This window comes from Desmodus rotundus, chromosome 4 (assembly GCF_022682495.2).
Source record: "Desmodus rotundus isolate HL8 chromosome 4, HLdesRot8A.1, whole genome shotgun sequence".
NCBI lineage: Eukaryota > Metazoa > Chordata > Mammalia > Chiroptera > Phyllostomidae > Desmodus > Desmodus rotundus.
In genome coordinates, this window is record NC_071390.1 from 96,293,474 (window position 1) to 96,301,107 (window position 7,634).

At 40.5% G+C, this 7,634-nt stretch overlaps 1 pseudogene; it reads left to right on the forward strand.

The window, feature by feature from the left end:
- The first annotated feature begins 818 nt into the window (after positions 1 to 818).
- On the forward strand, positions 819 to 5,973 carry LOC112317694 (cyclin-dependent kinase 4 pseudogene; annotated as a pseudogene).
- Positions 5,974 to 7,634: the final 1,661 nt, after the last annotated feature.

Sequence of the window (7,634 nt, forward strand, 5' to 3'; positions counted from 1 at the left end):
GCAAATGTATTTCTATATATTCTGCTGTTCTATTGAGAAATATTTTAGGGAATCTATTTTTTAAAAAACAAGAAATAGAGATGTCATTCCTTCTTTAATTCCAGGAACAAGCATGACATCATTTGGATTACTTCATTTTGAAAACAGAGAGTTTAAATCAAATGCAAAGTCCTAAAAAGTATTCTGCCTAAAATTGGGTTTGACACAGGTAACATGATGTTTTCATTTTGCTACACGATAATTTTTTGTCCATTATTTCCAGGAAGAAGAAATCATTTTCAAATACTTATAAAATTTATCAACTACATAATGTAAAAGCACAACATCAAATACAATTTTAAAAATAGTCACCCATTTCTATAACCTTATACTGTATAAATGGACTTCATTTTGATCATCTCATTTGATGCTTCCCAGAATTCCGATTATTTAGATCAAGTGATAGTTCCCTGGTTTAAAGAGACGAACAAAGCCTACACAGGTTAAATGACATGCAGGGTCAATATTCTGCTGCAGGAGGCCAGCGAGGGTTTTTTGGCCCATCTGATCACACTTCCATCTCTAAACATATGAAGTTGCTAAATAAACTCATTAGAACATCATGGTATACCAAGGCCAAGAATGTTTCCATGCCATGAGATAATCACATAAGTTATAATAAGGAGGAAAAAAAGACTCAGAGTGCTTAATCCCCAAGGCTAGGGACAATGGGCCATAACTATCCCCTTTTAAGATTATACAAATAACGCTGAAACCCAAAAATAAGACCACAAACAACTCAACTAAAAAATGAGCCAACAAAGACATACAAAACCACGATGAGATATCACCTTGCACCTGTCAGAGTGGCAATCATCAATAAGACAACAAATGACAAGTGTTGGCAAGGATGTGGAGAAAAGGAACCCTTTTGCACCGTTGGTGGGAATGCAGATTGGTACAACCACTATGGAAAACAGTATGAGGATACTTCAAAAAATTAAAAATGGAACTATCTTATGATTGTCTAACCACTCTGCTGAACACCTGAAACTAATACAAAATAATATTAAATGTAAACAGCAGTTTTTTTAAAAAATTTAAATAATAATGTGAAAAATAAGATACACAGATGGCAAATAAACATATGAAAAGATACTCCAGATGCTGATTTTAGACTTCCAGCCCAGATGAAGGTGTAGGTAGATATACTTTGCCTCCTCACACAACCAAAAGAAGGACAACAATAAATTTAAAAATAAAACATAACCAGACCTGCCATGAAATCAAACTGTATGGAAGTCCAATAACCAAGGAGTTAAAGGAGAAACATTCATCCAGACATGTAGGAGGAGCAGAGATGGGCAGCTGGGGCAGAGAGGACTTGAGACAAGGCAGATGGATCAGAGGTCCCACATTTGCATGTGGATAAACCAGGAGGAACAACTGGGGAGTAAGATAGACCGCACAACCCAGGGTTCCAGTGTGGGGAAATAAAGCCTCAAAACCTATGACTGAAAAAATCTGTGGGGGTTGAGGTGGCAGGAGAAACTCCCAGCCTCACAGGAGAGTTTGTTGGAGAGACCCACAGGGTCCTAGAACATACACAAAACCACCCCCCAGGAATCAGCACCAAAGGGCCCAATTTGATTGTGGGTAGTGGAGGAAGTGACTGAAAGCCTGCCGAGAGCTGAGCAAGCGGTATTGTTCCCTCTCAGACCCCTTCCCAAAATATAGCACCAGAACGCAACGCCATGGATTGACCCACCCTGGTGAATACTTAAGGCTCTGCCCCTTACTATGTAACAGGCGTGCCAAGACAAAAAAAATATTACCCAAATGAAAGAACAGATCAAAGCTCCAGAAAAAATACAACTAAGCAATGAAGAGATAGCCAATCTATCAGATGCAGAGTTCAAAACACTGGTAATCAAGGTGCTCATAGAAATGGTTGAGTATGGTCACAAAATAGAAGAAAAAGTGAGGGCTCTGAAAAGTGAAATAAAGCAAAATGTACAGGGAACCAACAGTGATGGGAAGGAAACCGGGATTCAGATCAACAATTTGGAACAAAAGGAAGAAATAAACATCCAACTCAAAGAGAATGAAGAAACAAGAATTCAAAAAATGAGGAGAGGCTTAGGACCCTCCAGGACAACTTTAAACGTTTCAACATCCAAATCATAGGGATGCCAGAAGGAGAAGAGGAAGAGCAAGAAACTGAAAACATAATGAAGGAGAACTTCCCTAATATGGCAAAGGAAATAGACTCCCAGGAAGCTCAGAGAGTCCCAAAGAAGTTGGACTCAAGGAAGCACACATCAAGGCACATCATAATTACATTATCTGAGATCAAAGATAAGGAGAGAATCTTAAAAGCAACAAAAGAAAAGGAGACAGTTACCTACAAAGGAGTGCCCATAAGGCTATCAGCTGATTTCTCAAAAGAAACCTTGCAGGTAAGAAGGGGCTGGAAAGAAGTATTCAAAGTCATGAAAGACAAGGACCTACATCTAAGATGACTCTATCCAGCAAAGCTATCATTTAGAATGGAAGGGCGGATAAAGTGCTCCCCAGATAAGGTGAAGTTAAAGGAGTTCATCATCACCAAGCCCTTATTATGAAATGTTAAAGGGACTTATCGAAGAAACAGAAACAGATCAAAAATATGAACAGTACAATAACAACAAACACAACTATCAACAACCAAACCTAAAAAAACAAAAACAAACTAAGCAAACAAGTAGAACAGGAACAGTTTGACAGAAATGGAGATCACATGGAAGGTTATCAGTAGGGAAGGGGAGGGGGAGAATGAGGGAAAAGGTACAGGAAATAAGACATAAATGGTAGGTACAAAATAGATGGGGAGGTTAAGAATAGTATGGGAAATGGAGAAGCCAAAGAACTTATATGTACAACCCATGGATATGAACTGAGGTGGAGGAATGCTGGTGGGAAGGGCGGGGGGTACAGGGCGGAGGGGAATAAAGGGGAGAAAAAATGGGACAACTGTAATAGCATAATCAAAATATATTTTAAACAACTATATAAAGACACATATAGATTAAAAGTAAAGGAGGAGCGGGCAGTTGGTCACTTGCTGAGAGCGGTGGTTAGGAAGCTGCTCTAGTTGTGTCCTGTGTCTAGTTTGTGGTCCATAGCATCCAGCTGCTTCGGACAGAGCTCTAGTGTGTGGTGCCTCAGAAACTAGCTCCTGGGCCCTATAACACACTGCCCCATGCCCTGCAGCTCCCAGCATTGGTAGTCTACTCTCATGTGAGAAAGGCTTCTCCTCCATATGAGCCAGTGGCTGAGATTGGTGTTGGTGCCTATGGGACAATGTACAAGGCCTGTGATCCCCACAGTGGCCACTTTGTGGTCCTCAAGAGCATGAGAGTCCCCAATGGAGGAGGTGCTGGAGGGGGCCTTCCCATCAGCACAATTGGTGCAGTGGCCTTACTGAGGCGGCTGGAGGCTTTTGAGCATCCCAGTGTTGTCCCACTGATGGATATCTGTGCCGCAGCCCAAACTGACCGAGAGACCAAAGTGACCCTGATGTTTGAGCATGTGGACCAAGACCTAAGGACATATCTGGACAAAGCACCACCCCTCCACCACCAGACTTGATTGTAGAGACCATCATGGATCTGCTGCTCCATTTTCTAAGAGGCCTGGATTTCTTTCATTCCAACCGCATTGTTCACTGAGACTTAAAACCAGAGAGCATTCTGGTGACAAGTGGTGGGACAGTCAAGGTGGCTGACTTTGGCCTGGCCCGAACCTAGAGCTAGCAGGTGGCACGTACACCCACGGTTGTTACACCCTGGTATCGTGCTCTGGAAGTTCTGCAGTCTACGTGTGCAGCATCTGTGCGCTTGTGGAGTGCTGGCTGGAACTTTGCTGAGATGTCTCGTTGAAAGCCTCTCTTCTGTGGGAACTCTGAAGCTGTCCAGTTAGGCAAAATCTTTGACCTGATTGGGCTGCTGCCAGAGGAAGACTGGACCCAAGATGTGTCTCTACCTGGATGACCCTTTTCCTCCAGAGAGCTCCACCCAGTGCAGTCGGTGATACCTGAGATGGAGTCTGGAGCAGAGCTGCTTCTGGAGATGCTAACTTTTTTTTTAAAGTATATTTTATTGATTTTGCTATTACAGTTTTCCCAATTTTTCCATCTTTACCCCCCTCCACCCTGCACCCCCCAACCCTCCAGCATTCCCCTCCCCCCTTAGTTCATGTCCATAAGTTGTACCCATAAGTTCTTTGAGTTCTCTGTTTCCTATACCATTTTTTACCTCTCCCCATCTATTTAATGCTTCCAATTATGCTTCTTCTTCCCTGTACCTTTTCTCCCCATTCCTCCCTTCCCCCTCCCCACTGAAATCCCTCCATGTGATGTTCATTTCTCTGATTCTGTTCCTGTTCTAGTTGTTTGCTTACTTTTTGTTTTCGTTGTCTTTCTTTCTTTTATTTTTTTTTAAGTTCCTTTGTTGATAGTTGTGAGTTTGTTGTCATTGTACTGTTCATATTTTCTATCTTTTTCTTAGATAAGTCCCTTTAACATTTCATATAATAATGGCTTGGTGATGATGAACTCCTTTAACTTGACCTTATCTGGGAAGCACTTTATCTGCCCTCCCATTCTAAATGATAGCTTTGCTGGATAGAGTATTCTTGGATAGAGTATTCTGGATGGAGTATTCTATATAGAGTATTCTTCCAGGTCCTTGCCTTTCATGACTTTGAATACTTCTTTCCAGCCCCTTCTTGCCTGCAAGGTTTCTTTTGAAAAATCAGCTGATAGTGTTATGGGAACTCCTTTGTAGGTAATTCTTTCCTTTCCTCTTGCTGCTTTTAAGATTATCTCTTTGCCTTTAATCTTGGGTAACTTAATGATAATGTATCTTGGTGTGTTCCTCTTTGGGTCCAACTTCTTTGGGACTCTCTGGGCTTCCTGGACTTCCTGGAAGTCTATTTCCTTCACCAGATTGGGGAATTTTTCCTTAATTATTTGTTCAGATAAGTTTTCAATTTCTCGCTGTTGTTGTTCTCCTTCTGGCACCCCTATAATTAGGATATTGGAATGTTTCAAGTTGTCCCAGAGGTTCAAAAGTCTCTCTTCATTTTTTTGAGTTCTTGTTTCTTCATTCTGTTCAGGTTGGGTGTTTATTTCTTCCTTTTGTTCCAAATCGTTGATCTGAGTCCTTGGCTTCCTTCCTGTTGCTATTGGTTCCCTGAATATTTTGCTTTATTTCATTTTGGGTATCTTTCACTTGTTCTTTCAGTTTTTGACCAAGTTCAATCAGTTCTGTGAGCATTTTGATTACCAGGGTTTCAAATTCTACATCAGATAGTTTGGCTATCTCCTCATCACTTAGCTCTCTTTCTGAAGTTTTGCTGTTCTTTCATTTTGGCCTTATTTCTTTGTTTGGGGCCCCTGTTGAGTTGTAAGGGGGCAGGGCCTTAGGTATTCGCCCTGGCAGGGCAACCCCCCTTGCTGTGCTGCAGTGCTGATGTAGGGGAGGGGTCAGAGAGGGAACAATGCAGCTCCCCTGCTCACTAGCCCACTTTCCAACAAACTCTCCTGTGAGACTGGAAGTTTCTTCCACTGTGGCAGCCACCGAAGTCCACAGCCAGCTCTGAGTCTCAGTTTCCCCTTATGTCAGCCCCGCCCACGGGGTCCACTGACTCACCTTGGGTTCTCGCCCTCTGCTGCCTTACTGGTCTGGTTGTTCTCTTTGACTGTTTCTTTAATTCCATGGTTGTTGGAGTTCCATGCAGTTTGATTTCCAGGCACTTCTGTTTGTTTATTGATTTTAGATCGGTTGTTATCCTCCTTTTGGTTGTTCGAGGAAGCGAAGGATTTCTGCTTATGCCTCCATCTTGGCCAGACCTCCCCTGGAGATGCTGACTTTTAACACACATAAGCAAATCTCTGCCTTCAGAGCCCTGCAGCACTTTTATCTACAAAAGGCAGAAGGTAACCCAGAATGAGCAATGGATTGGCTGCAACAGAACCAAGAGAAGAGAAGCAGTCATTTACCTTCCTTTAAACACTGGAGTGAACTGGAGAGCCCCCCACTGAGAAGGTGCTCTGTGCCTTTTTATCTCTGAGGCCGTGGAGAGCCTTCTCCAACTTTTTACAGAGAATATCTTGCTGGCTGGTTTAATGGCATTCCCCTCCCTCCCTTCATTTTGAAGCTTACCCTTCTCCTCCTCTTCTATTTCCTTACAACAAGGAGTATGTCCCTTGTCCTCCCCTTCCTTACCTTTATATTGGGATCCTTTTTTATACAGGAAAAAAAAACAAAACAAAGGGAAAAAAGGTAAAAGAATAGAGAAAGACATACCGTGCTTATACCAATTCAAAGAATGCTGGAGTAGCTGTTAATTTCATAGTGAGCAGACATCAGAGCAAATAATTTTATCAGGATAGACAGGCATTAAATAATATAAAGGAGTTGATTCTCTAAAAAGACATAACAATCCTTAATGTGATGTGCCTAACAACAGAGCATCAGAATATGAGTTAAAAACTAACATATCTGTAGGAGAAAAAGATATACCCAGTAATATGGTTGGTGACTTTAATGCCCACCTATCCATAATGGAGAGATCTAGCAAGCAGAAAACCAGTAAAGACATAGTTGAACTCAACAGAACCATTGCTCAACCAGATATAAGGGAACTGCATAGACCACCTCCTTCAACAACAGCTGATACACATTCTTCTCAAGTTCAGATAGAATATTTACCAAGACTGACCACATTTTTGATCATAGAACACACCCTAACATATTTAAAATAATAGAAATCATACAATGTATACTCCTAGACCATGGTGGACGTAATCTAGAAATCTGTAACAGAAAGATAGCTGGAAAATCTCAAAATACTGAGCAATTAAACAACTCACTTCTAAATAACATATAGCTCAAAGATGAATACTCGAGAAATTTAAATATTTTGAACTAAATAAAAATAAAACATCAAAATTTGTGAGATGTAGTGAAAACAGTGCTTAAAGGGAAAATTATGTCACTGAATGCATACATCAGAAAAGAGGAAAGATCTAAAATCAAATATCTAATCTTCCACCTTAGAAAACTAGAAAAAGAGCAAATTAAACCCAAAGTATGCCAAAGGAAAGAAATAAATATTAGAAGAGAAACCAATTAAATACAAAATAGCAAATCAATAAAGGAAATCAACAAAACCAAAATCTGGTTCTTTAAAAAGATGAATAAAATTAATCAGCATCTAACAAGGCTAACTAAGGGAAAAAAAGATAGAAGACAGAAATAATATCAGAATTGAAAGAAATCCGTCACTACAGATCTCATGAACATTTAGAGGATAATAAAGGCATAAATATTATGAACAACTCTATGCCCACGAATTTGATAGCCTATTTGAAATGGAAAAACTCCCTGAAATACACAACATACCAAAACTCACACAAGAAGAAAGGGACAATCTCAATGGGACATTATCTATTTAAGAAATTGAATCAATAATTAATAACCTTCAATAACAGAAAGCATCAGGCCCAGATGGGTTCACTGGTGAATTCTACCAAACATATAAGAAAGAAATTATACCAATTCTCTACAGTCTCTTCCAGAAGATAAAAATAGAGGGAACACTTCCTAACT